The following is a 17,989-nucleotide window of genomic DNA, read 5'->3' as shown; positions in this document are numbered from 1 at the left end:
ATGCTCAGTGTCACTCCATGCTCAGTGTCACCTGGACACTCGGTATCACTAGCATGCTCGGTGTCACTCCGACACTCGGTGTCACTCGATGCTCGGTGTCACCTGGACACTTGGTGTCACTCAGACGTTTGGTGTTACTCGGACGCTCGGTGTCTCTCCGATGCTCATTGTCACTCGATGCCCGGTGTCACTCCATGCTCGGTGTCACCTGGACACTCGGTGTCACTCAGACGTTTGGTGTCACTCGGTCGCTCAGTGTCTCTCCGATGCTCGGTGTCACTCGGGCTCGCTCTGTCCTGCTGTTCCATCTCCCAACCCTTTTGTCCCCATTCCAGAGCAGGGACCAGCTCTGCCTGTGGCTGTGTCCCTGCCTTGGCTGCTGCCTGTCACCACTAGAGGTCTTGTTCTTCCCTCCACCAGCTGCTCTCCGCTTCGTGCTGCTGTGGCTTTATTTATTTATTCCTCCGTGAGCAGACCCAGCACACTTCTTGCATACAAAGAGTGAAATTACAACCTAAAGGACCTACCATACCTTCTTTTGGAGTGACCTTAGTGCCAGTGGGAGCCTTGCCTACTTTTCAAGGCTAAGAAGACTCATTTTCTGCAGGTAAACCAAAAGCTTTCAGGTAAGAAATCGTGTGTTCTCGGGTACTGATGCTCTTCTAAAAGAAATGCTGGATTTCCTGCAGTAGTACTTCACTTTTACAGTTCTGGACAGACAAATCTTTGCTGTGGTGTTAAATGCATAGCTGAAAGGAGTAATGAAATGCAAAGGATTCGGTGCTGAAATTGTGTGGGGGTTTTCTTCTCATGTCATGATTTTGAAAAAAGATTGCCGACAGAAGTTAGAGAATTGACACGAAAAGCAGCTCATATTTTTAGTAGTTAAGCATTCACCACTGAATGCCTTTCTAGACTCAAGTTAAATAATCACTGCTTGAAATGAGCAGCATTTCTTCACAAGCATTGAATAGTTGTATCACGATGCTTAAGGGCATAAAGACTTTAAGAAGGTTATTTCTTTTGTTAAAACCAACTTCAAAAAATGTGTCTAGCTATGTCTGTGGTTGTGGTACGGCACAAATGCCTTAGAGACTGGGTATGGTGATTCTAAAATTAACAGATGATATGCCTTGAAAAGAGCCATAGGCAAAGATCACATCTTGCTGGCCAGGACCCTGCATCAAACCTGTCAAATTCACATCAGTTGGACTGAATGATAATAAAAAAGGTGTCAGGAAAGGTGGTTTGCTGCAAAAACTTCCTCCATCCTTTCCATGTAACTGTAAATCAGGGAATTACAAATACTGTCTGATTTTTAAACATTTTCTTGCCAGCTATCTCAACTATCAGAAATCATCTGCTAGCATCTTCATAGGTTTAAAGCTTGCCCCTCCCTCCTAATCCCCAAATGGCAGCAATAAATATTGGCTTCTCAGAGGCAGCCTCGGATCCCTGAAGCGCCCCTGCACCCCCAGCACTGGCACTCTCACCGGCAGAACTGAAGGGTAACACAGTTCCACAGCTGTGATCAATCCTGCAAATACCTCCCTGCCTTCAGTGAAATTCTGCTCTGGGCTTTAAGTGCCTCTGACTGGAGTGTGCAAAGAGCAGAAGTGCCTGTGAACGCAGTAAGTTCTGCACAAGGACCAGCTCCTGCGTGTTCACAGGACGGCAAAAGAAATTCAGAATCTCTTAAAAAACTTATTTCATTAGGTCAACCGCTGTGCATAGGGATTGAATGGTTTAAAAAAGGTTGTGGCCAGCAAGGTGAAGTTCAGGTAGAATCTTAGCAAATCACTGCCTGATCAGGCTTGTTAAGATTTAGCCTGTGAATTACACAGGAAATATTCATTATAACTAGGTCAAATGTATAAAAAAATGGACGTATCAAAGTAAACACTTGACTGCTGAGACAACGTGGATAGAAAAAACCCAGAAACAACTCTGCATGACTTTAAGGAGATCTAATAAAATATTTCCCAACCCCAATACATTAATTTCCTTATGAACACAAAAGAACCTAAAACAGAAACAGCACTGAATTATGGTTTGGTTTTTTTTTTTTTTTTTAATTATTCAATTTTCTGTCAGACTTTTAAAAAAGTGTAAAGAAATAGGGAATTTGATAATATGAATGCTGCACTGCTGTCAGGAGCAGGAACACAAGTAAATAGTGGTCAAATGAAAATAAAACAGCAGAGAAAATGTCCAAGAAACATTCAAATTCTCTGTTCTCTTAAACCCCCCCTAATTAATGCCATATATAAGTGAAATAAAGCGCTGGCTTTAGTATAAACATTGCAAAGTAGCGGGTGAGGTGAAAGAGATGCTGTTTTGGTTTAGTATACAAGAAGCACATCAAAAGGAATTGCAGACTTATTCTGTAAAACAAACAGGGCTCCCTAAGGTCAAGCAGGAAGATGTGGAACCTCTTGCGCTGCTGAAAAAGCGCAAATTGGCTGTGGATGCAGCGTGTGCAGGAGCAGAAACAGCTGAGGAACATCAGGATCATATGAGGGAGATGACAAACTTCAACACCTAGCAACGCAAGCCCAGCACACTTTATAAGAGCAGATGGTGACAGGTTGCCGTAGTAACTTCAAAGAGAGCAGCAGCACAAGGATGAGGCAAATGCACTGGGAAAACAACAGAAATAACACGGAATGAAGCTACATTTTGATCTAATATAGTAGACGGGTTTCAGTGGCTGCAGGGTCGGCAATCCTCATGCAGATGCGCTTCTGGAAGGACTCAGGGGGATATTTATTTAATGTAGGCACTTAAGTAGCATTTACCCTCATTAATAGAGCACTTTGGCAAGCCTGAGTGTAAACACAAAACCATATGGAGACGTTCATTTTGCTCATCCTCACAAGCAGGGTGAAGTAAGGGGGCTCTGAATCATCCTCACAACCTGTGACCCCACACCAATGATGGTTCACGTTTGATTAACACACGACTTTTCCTATGAGCAAAGAAACTTATTCAAACAGCCCAGCATTTTGTGGTGTTTGCAGCAATCGTAGATTAGATTTACTTCTGAACTCCCTTTTATGATAAGCCAGAAGTTTCAAAATTCATTGCATGTTAGAAACAGTAATTGTAAAAATAACGCACATAAAGAGAGTGAGCAAGAATTTCGTTGGGCCAGAGAGTTCTGCTTTGGTTAGGGTTTTTTTTTCAGAAATAAGTACATCTTTCTGGAGAAAAAGTGATAAATATGTCATCTTGAGTGTAATTAAAGAAAAACTAACCAATCAACTATTTTAATTGAGAGTTAAAAATCATCAATATTTCTGTTGGACCACAAGTCTGTTATTGAGAATGTCTTCAAAAATCCTGTCTTCACAGAATGATTGAGACATCACAGCTGTTCCTTGTCATGAGCCAAAGAGCAACATGAGAACAAGCATGGAAGATGCTCAGTGAAGCCACAAAGAACCAAAGTGGCTTGAAGCCACAGTTCCTCAGGAAACCCCATTAAACTTTGAGAACTGTGGCATATGTAGAGGCTGAGACAAACATCTTGATCATATTATGCAAATACTAAACAATACCAATCTGAAAGGAAAAATAAGCAGAATTTCCAGTGAATTGTTAATGCAGTAGTTTTGTTTCTCTCCAGAAATAGATGTCCCTGCCAATGCATGTGCAGTCCTAAAATGTACTGTTTTGAGCTGGAAAGGCACAAATACATAAACATTAGGACAGGCTGCTATGCAACAACCTCGGGTATTCATCACGTGTGAGATGGGGAACAGCTCCCAATCCATACAGACTCAGAGCCTGCCAGTGAGCACATGGCACTAATAATTCATTTACAGCAACATTCATCCACTCCTAGTGGGTGTGAGTTTTTAATTTTCCATTTATACACTGGTACAGTTCATTGGTTCTGTCTCCCTGTGTTTTATGGCTGACTGAACAGCACCCTGCTTCCGCCTCTCACTGACAGCCTCGGATTTCTGACTGAAAACATGCTGGGCTGTTTTAGCTTGTTCTACCATTTTCTTTCCATTCACAAGGTTCAGCTAAAAGGATACACAACTCTAAAAGCAGCAGACTACCAGGTAGAATAATACACAACAATTTTGTAACGCTATGAGAGAGCGACAGCAGCTGCTCTGTGCAATTTTAAGATTTGTTACAAGTTAGACAAACACAACAATTTCAGTATTATTTCATTCAAGACTTTTCCATCTATAGATAAAAGCAATAAAATAATGGTTCATGGTAGAACATAAAAGTAGCTTGATTTTCATGGAGTATATCCTTTGCCATTTTTGTTATTTTTTACAGGGGTGTATTTTTAACTTTGTACAGATTTTCTAACAACATTCAAAAAAAAAGATTTTTTTTCATTCTCACCAATGGTTTTTTTTTTGCTGCTGGGTTTTGTTGTTTGGCTGATTTTGTGCCGTAAATCCACTCCAGAATTTCTGCTACTGTCTCTGGTTGATACGAACGCTCCACCGTAATTCATTTAACTTCTGCTTTAGTCTGTGTTCAAACACAGTTGTGTAATTTAATATTTTTCCTGTAATATTAACTTTGTATTCATCTTCAAGGCATATTTACAAATAAATTATGAATAACATTAATCAATGAGCCCAGAAGGCACTGAGTTGAGCTCCGCTGGTCAGAGCATGGTGCTGATAAGGCCCAGGTTGTGGGTTTAATACCTGTATGGGCCATTCCCTAAAGAGCTGAACCTAATGATCCCTGTGAGTCCCTTCCAACCCAGAATATTCTGTGATTCTTCTAAGGAATGAGCAATCATTGCTTGGAAACTGAACTAGTCCAGAGCACAGTTATTTAAAAACATAAAAATAAGAAAAAAAGAAAAAAAGCTGTTTTACCTCCTCACTTAAGCACTGCTGCCACACTCCTGATCTCCGCTCTGCTCTGCCAGATGAAATCTCCCATCCTCTTTGTGCAGGGATCTGTGTCTGTGCAGCTTTCCTCTTGTCCTCTGCATCCCACTGATCGCCGCCCCACTGTCACTTGAGCCCTTCCCAGCCGGCTCCTGCCCTGCTCCCTGAGATGTCCTCTGAGACTCCCCAGTGTCCCAGGGCTGTCAGGCTGCTCACATCCCTCACCTCTTTTTCCAAGGGCTGTTGCATTGCCCTGATGCCCTCAAAGCTGGGCAGCCAAGCAGGCTGAGCGGGGCTGCTCCTGCCCGGTGTCCCAGCGCTCTCATTCCCACGTTAGAGATGATGCACTCAGCATTCCAGAGAAACTGTGGAGCCACACACCAAGCACAGGCAAGGAATAAGATTAAAAATACCACCCATGGTTTATTTACTGTAACAAAGGTTGGCCAATCTCTTCCATTTGAAAGGACTGGAACCCAAGTTGGGAACTTGCGGGAAGCAGTTCAGGGGCTGGGGAAGAGATCCCTGCCCTGAGATGGAACACAACAGCAGGAACCAACCCAGCCAGGGCTGCAGCAGGAGGCTGCAGGGAACAGAGCAACCCTGGGGTCAAAAAGAGCAGAACTGAGCAATCCAAGCTCTTCAAAGTGCAGTAGCATCTTTTATTGCTACTTTAAATTTGCACAATGTGAAGACGAATGTCTTGGATGATGATTCACTTCCTTAAAACGAAACAGAGCCACCTCCTGTATTCCCAGAACTGTATCGCTCTATTTGATTTTGGTTTTTTTCAGCTGCACTTACTGAAGACAGAAAATTTAAATTAAATTTCAACTACTTGATCTGAGATGAGGCTAATAAAATATATCTGTGAATGGCTGAAACAAAGCTTTATCACAATAGTTCTGCTGAAAACTGTTGAAAGTCATTTCCCTCCAGAAACTTCCTTCTTACTTTTAAATTGTTCTTATGGAGAAAATAGGGCCCAACAAAAATAATTTTCCAACAAATCACGCCTGTTACACAATCAAGCCACGGTGTTTGTTCAGGATTGATTAATAGCAACCAGCAACTGTTAGAACAGTTTTAATTGGCATCTGAAATATTTTTCGTATGTAAATGATATCCAGTAGGGGCTTTTATTTTTAACTGTTTTGTAACAGTGTGCTCCAATTTTAAGCTTGACAAAAAATCTTGGAGACTGGTTGGCAGAGTAATGGTCTAAACCAAAAAATTCATAGCAAAACCCAAACATCTTTCTAAAGAGAGCTTTTCATACTGAATCTTGGATAGGTTGCTCAATGGAAAGCATAGGGAATTCTCTGGGAAAGAAAACCCTGTGGAAACACATGCATAAAGATGAAAGGAAAAAACAACAATTACAGAAAGTCCTGCCAATGGACACAATCTACAATCCACAACCTACAGGCAATTTTGAACCTTCTTCAGGTGTGGGTCTCTTCAAGGGATGTCAGTTATGCCCCAGCTGATTGAATTTCAATGATAATGTGACATAAACAGAGAATTTTGATACTCTAATAATATACAGATGGAAATTTCCCAAATAGCATTGTCTGCATCAATTATTTGTGCTTATGCTAATCTGTATTTTTAGGGAGATTCTAACACATCATCCCTGAGCTCTGGCAGAATAAGGAACACTCCTTTAATAACTTAACACCAGCCCAAGAGCTGGTTTCATTATGTGCTTACAATAAAAGTAGAATGAAGATGAGAGTTGACATTTCTTTGAATAACTAAATCAGGAATTAGTTTAGCTCTCGGTTTTTCTTCCATATTTAAAATGAGAAAAAGAAAAACCAGTCAAAAGCCTGTAAAAGGGAAACAATTCCAGAGTGCCCTGGCTAAGGCTCCATCAGAGGTGTGACTGTCCCTTGGTTGCTCAGTCACTGCAATCCAGGAGACTGAATCCTAAACCCACAATGGGACAACACTGAACTCCTGCTCCTGGCTGTTTGGAAAATGCACCAGGATGGTAAAAGCTGACACCTCTGCTCCCTTGGCATTAAATCCCTCTGACAAAAAATTATATCCTTATTCTGAAATTAAAACTTGCTCCCCCAAAAAACTCCAAACATAAAGCATCCTCAGAAAAATGGGTTAGTGTTGATGTAACAGCACTGTGCTACAGTGGGTCTTCCCAAACACAAACTGGGCTTCAAACAGTTTTCAAAAATTTCCCCAACATGATTATCAAAACATTTTGTGGTTTGTGGTGCCACATCATCTGACTGTCTGAACTCCTTCTGAGGATTACGACTGTGTTCCAGAAGGACACTTCTTTGTGTTGCTTTACTGCCAAAATATTCAAGGCTATTTGCAGAGATTTATTTTTCCTCATCTCTAAGCTAGGATTTCATTCAAACAGATTGTCTTGCTAAGAAGCCAAGGTGCCAGCACCTTCTCCTGGACAGAGCAAACAGAAATCATGAGTGTAGATAGATGTTAGGGAATTGCAATCCTAGCAGGAAACAAACAAAAGCAGAACCACGCGCATAAAAAAGCAAACTTCAACAATGAGAGTGCCAGAGAAATATCATTAGTTATGCCTCTGATATTTGGAGTTTGCATCACCTGAGCATTCTTATAGCCTCTTATTTTTATGATTAGTCACTGCAATACAGAGTGTGTGGGAGCATCAGAGCATATCTAACAACACACACAGAGAAAAGGTGAAGATTTGAACCATCACAACCTACACCTCCTCTATATTTTCTGTATTAGTGCTATTGGGTTTAATAGCAGCTTCAGGACTGTGCTGCTGAAGCTGTTCATAAAAACTTCTTGGATCATGGTCAGTAGTGTCACCTCTGCTCTAGTCCTCCCCTGAAATGCCACCAAAGGACCTGTGGTGAAGCAGGTAATTTTCTGTCTTTTTAGTTCTATAGAGCTGAGGATCAGACCCAGTATTTGGTAGAAGCTGTACCATCACACTGTTAAAAGAACTTCCAAGATATCTAAAAAATATCTCCTATCTTGACAACGTCATTGTGGTATGTTTTATAACTGAATTCTTTTCCCGCATTAGTTAACATAAAGCCATGTTCCATTCCAGACCTGGATCTGGTCATCTATTGTGTGGTTCCTGGTCAAAGACTCTCCAAACTATGGCTGCAACATTATAATATTAAGGCAAGAGTCTGGGAAGCTGGAGGGACTGGAATCAAATTTTCTATTTAGATTATTATCAGTTTTCAAGGCATGTTCATTAAGAAGAAGAAGGAAAAAAAAAAAAAGTAACTTGTTCTGCTCAGTTTTTGTTTTAAAGGAAGCTGCTAATATTTTATATCTTAAAACAAGATTTCCTAGACTGCAGAGCTCAGTGTCAGGAATCCAGTAATAGAGAGTATTTTTTTCTTACGTATTTCCCTTAAAAGAAAAATGTCTTTCTTATATTTAGAAAATACAAAAATAAAGCATTCAGTACTAGATCAGGGCCATTTGTCTTTTTCAAATGGCACTGTAGTCACATACGGTAAAAGTGTTTTTTATTTGATCTCTGCTTGGTATAACATCTTGATCTCCAAGACTGTTAAATACAATGACCATTAAAACATTTCGGGAATATTTAGTTAATTATTACAAATCATTGATATATATATATATTAAAAAAAAAAAAAGAAAAAAAAAAAGAAAAAAAAGAAAAAGGTTACAACCAAACAAGAGGAAAACTGATATGGTTCATATATTGATTCTGAATGAATAAGGCCGTGGAGAAGGAGGAAATTTGAAGTACAGGAGCCCCCTCACCCCTTCCAGATCATCACAAAAGTCAGTCTCTGCCTGTCTGTGCTGCAATTAGAGAGTTCCAGGACATTAGGTCAGCCCTAGCAGGTTGTGCAGCTCAAGGCACAGATGCTCTGGAGGAACAGAGCATCCAAGCATGAAAACAGGAAACCAGTAATGTGGTCCCAGGGATTTGGGAGAAGACAGAAAAAGGAACTTGCACTCTGCTGAGCTGAAGAACACTGTCCAGGATTTCACAGCAGTGCGTGGGGCGCAGGTTCTGTGGTGGCAAAACGTGGGGAGTATCAATATGCAGGATGTGGGCATGGGCTGGCAGAGGGGTTTGGGCTGGCCAAACACTTTCAGCAGCTGGAAAAACCCAATGTAGCCCTTGCTCAGATGATTTCCCTGCTGCTGCCTCCAAGCCCTGCAGCAGTGGTGTCCCCACAGGTTTGGGCACAGCAGCGTTCCCAGAGAAGCTAATGGGGGAAACAGGCTGATGTGCAAACCTGGGGGGCATCCTGGGGACATGCAAAGGCCATGAAAATCAACCTTGTTAGTCTGCTAAGAGAAATCTTAATAATTGCAACAGAAATAACTCTGAGAATGCTTGGATTTTCTGGAAGCTCTTCACAAAACTAGTGACACCAGGATTACAAACATCTCTATCAACGTATTAAACTTATTTTTTTAAAAAAGGAAAGGATGTTCCCTCTGAACTAGGTCGATTCCTGTTATACAAGGATACACATGCCCTCAGGCTGCCAGTTAGTTCCTGCCTCATAACTCCTTCTCTGGATTTAGGGGAATAACGAAGCAATCTTGACAGATTACACATGGCAACATTTCTGTGGGTTCTATTAATTTTTTTAAAAAATAATTTTTTTGTTGGGTTTTTTTGTGTGTTTTGGTTTTTTTTTTTTTTTTTTTTTTTTTTTTTTTAATTTTACAAGACAAACAAACCAACCACCAGATAAAAACCTGAATCAGACACCTAATTTTATGCAGGTAACACATTTTATGGTAACTCTAACCCAAGCCTCTCTAACAGCTTTGGGGTTGTCTGCCTGGCTCAGCTTTGTGGCAAGGTACACATTTGGTCTCGTTTAATTTTTTCTGGAAAACGTTGGAAAATCTGCATGTCCAGTCATGTCTGAAGCGAGACACCACCACACCTACGTGCTTGATGTTTTACTTGCCTTCATAATAACACAGGTTTACATTTCAGTATTTTGCGTGAATCACACTGCTACTTACCCAAATTAAACCCGAAGCTATTCCCAAGGAGACCTTTTACATTGAAATTATTCTTTAAAATAAAAAACCACTACAGTTTTCTGAAAATAACCTCATTGCAGGGCCATTAAGGCAACACAGTGTTCCTTTGGAATAATGTAGGAAGGAAGGAACTTCTATAAAATTGCTGATATTTCACTAACAGGCCCTGGGAGATCATCCCAGGGGTATGAAAAAGGAGAAAGGTCATCTTTGTTCCTGAGACTGGGCAGGCCATACTCCATATTATGCAATTACTTCAGAGACTGCTCTTTTCTTCTCCAACTAGAGGTGATACAATCATGTAAAATACTCAATTACTGGGGCCATTCTGCATTCTTATGCTTAAAGAGGATCACAAAGTACAGGGAAACTGAGTTTAAGCCAATATTCTTCTGCTTATGCAATTAACTGGCACATTACTTTCAAAGGACTTCACATATTTCAAAACATATGAGGAAAAATGCTGCATGTCTTCTATCTCATGTCTTCTTTGAAATTAATTGCCCTCACTTGTGGAAAAATAATTTGAGCATACAAAAATTTCTTGAAAGTATTTATCTCCATGAAGCCTTTTAGTTAGGCTGATTGCAGTTCCCAAATAGAACTTCTGGACTTCTTCAAACTGCCAGCCTCAGTAAAGACTGAATAACAAAAACCCCAACCCTGAGGGACAAACAGCTCAGGACACTGCAGATTTATTAGATGTATCATCAGTTATTAACTTCTCCCACCATCTAAAGATAACTCTGTAAGCTAAAAATGAAATTCGAATTTATACAAAGTATAAAATCAGTTACGACAGACCACTATTGAGAAATACCCGAAATGGGAAAGGCAAGGAAACAAACAGGCTTTTGTTTTGCCCTTGACATCACTGGGACATGAGCTTGTGTTGCCCAGAGAAGGTGTTCATTTATCCAGCAAGGTTCAGAGCCCTTGGAGTGTCCAGAGATGTTCATCTTCCCCTTAGTGACCATCAGCAGGTCATCAAAGGGTCACCTCCCTCCCTCTGTGGTGCCATCCTAGAAACTCAACAAGGTGAAGAGGAGAGTGAAATGTTTATCTACACTTTGTGATTTATTTTTGTAAGCCACGATTGCACCTTTGCTCTTTGGACACATTCCAGGACAGCCCAGACACGAGATCCATGATTCTAAATGCGCCCAGCAGGACATAAATATATCTGATATATCTGTGTGATACTTCAGTGTGTTACCAGATCATTCTCTCTCCCCGTCTCAACACAAAATAAAGTGTCATCATCTCACTTTTTCTGCCATGGGGTTGAATTCCTTTCAAATATCATCATTATTATCTCACTACATGCACTATTTCCTCCTCCTAAGACCCCAGAGTTCCACAGAATTCCCCTCATCCCCTGTTTCTATAGGAGTTGTGCTCTGTGCCAGGGACCCCCAGCTACTGAAGCTCAGCCCTTAGCCTGGGGGTTTTGTGGCGTCTCTAACAGTAACCTCAAACTGCAGAGCCTCAATTTCTCCACATGGAGAATTTATAGATTTAGGAAATTATTGACATTAATATTTCTTGAATATTAAGAAACAGCAAATACTATCAAGATTAAGAGCTGACTATAGAGAAACAATTACAAGGTTGACAGAAAAATTCTAAGTTCATCCTTTTAGTTTTAATGGTTTTTTTAACATGTCACATAAGCCCTTCACTCATCAGGAGCTTTTGAGTTCCAGGCAAGTGTCCAGTCCTTCTGTAACTCAGATTATTTCCAACTTCATGAGAAACTAAACAAGCTTTGGATAAAGAAGAAATACATATTTTCTTCTAAATACCAGGAGAAAAAGTTGCTTGACATTTTTTCGAATGTTCCATATTCCAAGATCCCTCAGTACCTTTTATTACTGAGACAATTTTAGTTTTCATAATCTGCCCCAAGCCAGCAGTAACAACAACAACAACAACAACAACAACAACAACAACAACAGAATAAAATGTGAAGAACAAATTAGCCTGTTGTTTATCTTATCCCAGTGGGACAAGTTTTGACTGAATTTTTATTCTATTGCTTTGAAGAAAAAGCAGTATCCAGCCATAAATATTTTAATATAAAATAATGCGAAGCATGTTAAGAACGCTGTGACTTAGAATAGGTGTGTCTGTCAAAGCGTGAGCTGCAGAGAAACTTTCATTTTCCTGGTGCTCCTTATACGGGGAGTGGTACAAAGCTTGGAGAGCAATTGTAAGGGTAGATTATTTTTCCGGCTATAAATAATTAACCAAAGTGGGATTCTTTCAAATCCTCTCCTCACAAAAAGCAAGGCTTCCCAAAAGCAAGTTCTCTCTGCCTTTAGAAAAGGTAGTCAGACAATAATGATGCTACAATTCAAATTTAAAGGCACCTGCCCTGCATAATAATAATAATAATCTGTGCACATCACAAACAACATTAAGCTGCAGACGGTTTAAATATATAGGGCAGAAGTGGTGTATAAATTGACAGAATAAAGTCATAGAGAATTATGGATAAGTTGGTGAAGCAGAATGAAAACACAACTCTAAAAACTCCCTTTGTAATGCTCATAAAAGAGAGTAGACCTGCTGCCTTTCTCCTGGATTCAAAGAGAAGTATTGCACAGCAGACCAGACACAAGGAAAGCATACCAGTGCTGTCCCTTCCCATTATTCTATTGCAACACAAAGCTACTGAGTTGTTAAATAGATAGTCATGATACCAAGAGTCGTGTTCTTACTAAACACTTGTGCTATAAATCTGAACTTGGAATTTCCTTAATGCCTTCCCTATTGATGAGATGAACAGAACTAAAATTTGCCACTGTGATGTCAGGAGAACAAACATTTATATTATAAACATTTATATTATAAAGCAAAAATTTATCACACAACTCTCCTCTATTTAACTGTAACTCCTCTAAATACATGACTGAACTCTCCAACATCAGCAGGCTGGTGTGTTTTGATATAAAATTACTTATAGCAGAGACTCAAAAGAAACAGAGGTTTCTCTCTTGCTCCACTGCTCCTCCAGAATGGATAATTCTGGCTCCTGACAGGTTGAGGATAGGATGAAACAGAACTCACACAAGAACCTGAAGCACCAACCTTTTTGCCAATCCTATCACAGCTCCATTTTGCCAACATTCAGAGAGGAGATGTGCCAAGGCATCAGACTGACTGAGCAGACTACACTGCAGGGTGATAAAGCCTGAGAAAAGCTTCCTGTGACACTGCAAAGAGCCGTAACTGCTCGGAGATTCTCTCAGAGGAGTCCCCAGCTCCTTGGATCCCAGCCTCCATTTCTCCTCCACCTGTAGCTTTTTGTGCCAGAGTTTGGGAGCCTGTGGGAAGTGTCAGTCTCTGCAGACACCCTGCCAAAGCCAATAAGCACAATTCCAGCCTCTCCTGCACTTACTGTCAGCCAGTTCTGCTAACCCAGTCTGAGCTGCCGTAATTCAATTCCCTCACACCAAAAATGCTTTTCCACACCGGCATCCGGGCAGAGGCATAGCCAGGTATGTTCAGCTGAGTACACAAAATAATCTCTGGAGCACAAAATATCCAGTTACTCGCATTCCTGATGTCATTCACTGGGTCCGGAGGAGCACAGGTAAAAAAGCCTCGGGATGCAATTTTAAATTCCATCCCTATTACCATGATGACAGCTGGCCCAATGTTCCCACCCAGGTTTCAGTACTTCCCCAGGGAACAGAAGCCATGCAATAATGTATTTCAGTGAGAGCTTGGCATGGTTTCTTCTCTCACTGCTTCCCCAAATACCCAGGTTTGTGGCACAAGTGAGAGTAACAGTTGACTCCTTACATTTACTGAAACTCCCACGTACCAAAGTGGCAAAAAAAGTTCTGGAGATCCCAAAGAATCCTGAGTGAACATGCAGTGCTTACAAGGCATTCCACACAGCTGCAGCACAGCAGACTGCTAAACACTTCTGGATGCAGCTTTGCTATGTCATTCTTGAGCTGAAGTGATAAATTTATTGGAAAAAAAACCAACCCAGAAACCAAATGAAAGTTAAGGGGCTGCAGCAAGTGCACTCAGAACTTGTTTTTTAGAAATAAATAAATACTGTAATGATGAAAACAGCTCCAGTGTTGAAGTCACTGTCTTTAGCAAGTGCTTTATACTGGTTTTAAATGGTTTTCCTTGCAGCAGTGTCTCAGCAACAGAAAAGTGCTGGGCAGTGGCAACCTGTCACATATGAACCATGAAAATGCAGCTTTTAAGTTCACTACTTGGGAAAAAATAGTAAGTTTTGCTGCTTTAACAGGCATAGTCAATATAATTGACAACCAAAGAGAAAGTTCAAAAGGTCATTTTAATGAACTAATCTGTCTCTAACTGAGTGCTAAGGCTTGCAAAGCAGCCCAAGGTGCAAACCTGGGGCAGATCTACACACAGCTCTGTTAACATTTTATTAAGCCTGAATATAAATGTACAATAATCTAAAGTGTAAAATGCGTGCACACTTTGATACAAACATCAAGTACTTAGCAATATTTTTTCAACTGATAAATTTATACAAGGAGGAGCACTGAAATTTTGTGCTGTGAAGCAGCTCTTTGGACACTTTCCAGCTCACCAGCCTGTCACATTGGATAACTTCCCTCCCCCTGTAGGCATTCAAGCAGTTCTTCAAGAGAAATTTCTCAGTTTTAAGTACACTCATCTTTGCAAACGAACACTGAAAAAAACCTCCAACTTGTGTCTGTATATAAATATGTGACTGAAATGCTTCCCTCTTAAGTGAATAAGGAGCTGTATCTTACCTCCTCACACTAAACCTTACACAAACAATTTCCAGCATATGCACCAGAGAAATCCTGAGATAAAAACGTTTTCTAATCCATGAAGACCATTTTTTTTCTGACAGAGCAAATGGAATCTATAATCTTTTCAAAGGAAAAGAACATTTATTTTTGTTAAAGTAGAATAAAGGAATTTCAAGTACCATGGTTCTGAAAGTTATTTCAGAAATAAGATCATCATGGTTTTATCTCTTAGTGCATCTTCAGCACTTCATGTGGAATGGCATTGCATCATCTCAACCAAATTATAGGCAAACCACACTCAAGATTCATCCCTAAAACTTGCTTAGCTAAGTCCATTTTCTGCTGCAGTAAATATCACATCATCTTCTCTACCCAGTCTCACCAACATGAAGTAATTTTCAGCTCTTGCTGTAAAATTATTCAGAGAAAAAAATCCTGTAATCTCTTCCCTCAATGAAATGTTCCCTTGCTGAGGACAGAAGATTCCATCCTACCCTATGTTCCTCATCTCTGTTAGATCCTCTTCTCCAGTCACCTTGATCCCACCTGGAGTTGGCTTACAAAACCCACCAGCAGGTTTTGTAAAAAAGTTCTTGCCTTCTTCAGTCCTTTTTCTCAAGCAAAGTTCCTTCAGATTACCAAACCACTGCTGCAGGGGAAAACTGAGCACATCCAGGAATATCCAGAGAACTCCTCTGTGGCTGTGCACACCAGCAGAAACAGATATTCTGTGTACTGCCCAATTAGAGCAAGAAATAGAAGAATATTACACTAGACAAGCTGTGCACTGGAGAAAACTCCAGGTACAAAACTATATTGCACAAATTACTCCATCTCTTATCATAAACACATTTACTTTCATAAATAGCTTTGTGCTTTATTCGGTGGGACCCAAAGCAATAAGACTCTTTGTTGTGATCAACAACAGGCCCCTGTACACAGAAGCCGTTTAGAAACCTCTCTCAGCAGTTTCATCTCTCTTGTTCCCTGCCAGCTTTTCCTGTGTATCGCAACAAGCTGCAAATTTGCACTTCTGGGGGACTGTTTCTACTTTATAGGCTCTGCATCTGTCACCCATTTTCAGCTGAAAATATTCCCTTCAGAGGCCTGCTTGCATGCAGTTCCTCTGGAACGCTCAGCACATTCCCATCCATTTCCCTCTGCAGGAAAGGAGGACAGGAAAAAGGTAATTTTCAGCATCATCCAATTCCAATGGTTTCGAATCAATCTCTAGCTCCCCGTGCTAGCTGGTGATGTATGTTTCCCTGCAGTCTCCAGGGATTTCAGAAGCATATCTGAACTTATGCTCAACATCTCTCATTATTTTGAGGAATAAAAAAACCCAACATGACTTTTATGCAAAGAAGAGCTATGACTAAATTAAGCAGCTTGGCCAACAGCTATTGCTGAAGTTTCTGATGGAGACGGCAAATGAAGGGGAAGAAAAGCAACAACCGAACCAACCCACTTAAAGCCTTAATTCAGACTTGTTAACTGGAAAAGATGCATTTCAGATATTAAATGTTTGTTTTGAAAAATGAACATGGCAGAAGGAGAGCTCTGCTGTGGCCAGGCTGTTTGCAGGCACTGACAAACACACAGTTCACAACAGCCCTCACATGCAGCCTCTGATCCCAGCAATAGTTTAGGAGCCCTGGAAAGATCAGCAGTATGAAGGGAAAGCAAGAGTCACACAAATTTCTTAGAACCTGAGAATCTCCTGCCTAGAAAACAGCTTCTTATCAAACACAAACCATAATTAAATACAGCAAGCTGCCTCTCTAAACAGAAAATGCCCATCAAATGTACAGCATAGAAAATCTGTATTCTGCAGGACAAACCACAAATCAGTCATGACAGAAAACTCCTGAGTCTGAATACATTATCTTGCCGTTATTACAGCTGTCACCTACCACAGAATCAGATCAGTTTATGTTGGACAGGGCCTTAAAGATCACCTTGCTCCAAGCCTCTCCCATAGGGTGAATAGGGAAATTTAAAGTGTGGATGCCCAAAAGTGGAAGGCAAATTACATTAATCATCTTCCTGTTGAAAGCCCCCCCAAATTTTACCTAGTTCCTTTATTTATTGAAAAGGTTCTGTCCAAACATTTTGTTTCAAGAAGTATTGTTTTTAAAACGTGTAAAAGGGAAAAACAAAATACTAAAATAAATGTCACACTTTTATTATAAGAAAAACATTTGTGTTTTGAACAAACTTGTCAAATGAAAAGTTAAGGTGTCCAACTGCAGCTGAAAGAGTTGAAAACCATGTGAAAAAAGCAACTTTTACCAAAAACACATCTGCACTCATCCAAAATCCCCACTGTCTGTTGCTTCACATTTTTCACTCCATGGAATTCCCTGAAATCTCCATTTATCCTTACCATCTGCACTTCTCTACCTACAGTTTTAGCCATTAAACTGAAATATGAACCAGAAAAATGCGTTTGACTCTCTGGTAGAAATTGGGAAGGCAGAGGCAGGAAAGATGGGAGAAAAATTATATTAAAAAATACCTGTGTCCTGTTGTCAAGCTTCCTCTGCCTGGCAGTCTGACTGAGCTGTGTGTGCATTTCCAGGAGCTCAAACCCACAATCCCCAGATTGGAAAAGCAGTTCTATGGCTGTTGGAGGGGCAGGCTTTGCGCCTGAGTGTTTTCTAGGGAGGTTCACTTGTCACACCCTGGGATAACATTGCAGTGGAACAAGGATAAGTTTACACCGAAGAGTAACTACCACCAGTAGGAACTGTGTGTGGGAAGCACGCAGAGACCTTAAAAGTCAAGATTTTCTTTAACAGTATCAGCCGAGGCAGAGAGAGAAAAAAAAAAATGCAATGACATCAGTGAGATTCACAGACTCCAAACATTGGGAAGAGGAGCATGGAATGTGCACCATTTAAAAATCACATGAACCACGCAGCACCTCACGGGGCACTTACCCAACAGGGGAGGGAGAGACTGGAACAAACCCCTGGGTTCATGGAGCAGAGCAGCCAAGGCTCCAGGCAGTGCCCAGGGAAGGGGTGGGCAGGAAGAGGCTGCAGAGCTGGATCCAAGGTCACAGAACATTAAACACCAGTAAATTTTTTCTACTAACACTGTTACTATTACTACAAGACATTAATTTAAAACTGACTTAATCTTTTCTTCATGAGTGAAATAAGTTAAATTAATGAACTCAAAGCATTTCTATGAAATGGATCCTTAGGATTTTTTCCTACTTCAGTCAATGTCAAATAATGAGCAAAACAAGAACTTTAAATTGCTGTGTCAGGAAAGAATGAAGAATTAGATGCCGGGCAAAGG

The 17,989-nt window shown here is 40.6% G+C and overlaps 2 protein-coding genes across 3 annotated transcripts in view; one reads left to right on the top strand and one right to left on the bottom strand.

Moving 5' to 3' along the window:
- DOCK2 (dedicator of cytokinesis 2) overlaps nt 1–17,989 on the bottom strand; it is a 155,436-nt gene that overhangs the window by 60,323 nt on the left and 77,124 nt on the right. The window lies entirely within an intron of this gene.
- The window catches only part of INSYN2B (inhibitory synaptic factor family member 2B), a 29,007-nt gene continuing 11,513 nt past the window's right edge, over nt 496–17,989 (top strand). The window contains exon 1 of one of the 2 annotated variants that reach the window (XM_040078371.2): nt 496–626. The gene's annotated coding sequence lies outside the window, so the exon portion shown is untranslated. The remainder of the gene's footprint in view (nt 627–17,989) is intronic. The other variant, XM_040078370.1, reaches the window with a different exon arrangement.

The sequence above is a fragment of the Hirundo rustica genome, chromosome 14, assembly GCF_015227805.2.
Source record: "Hirundo rustica isolate bHirRus1 chromosome 14, bHirRus1.pri.v3, whole genome shotgun sequence".
Classification (NCBI taxonomy): Eukaryota; Metazoa; Chordata; class Aves; order Passeriformes; family Hirundinidae; genus Hirundo; species Hirundo rustica.
Note: the sequence above shows the minus strand (reverse complement) of the source record. Positions and strands in the feature narration are given on the sequence as shown.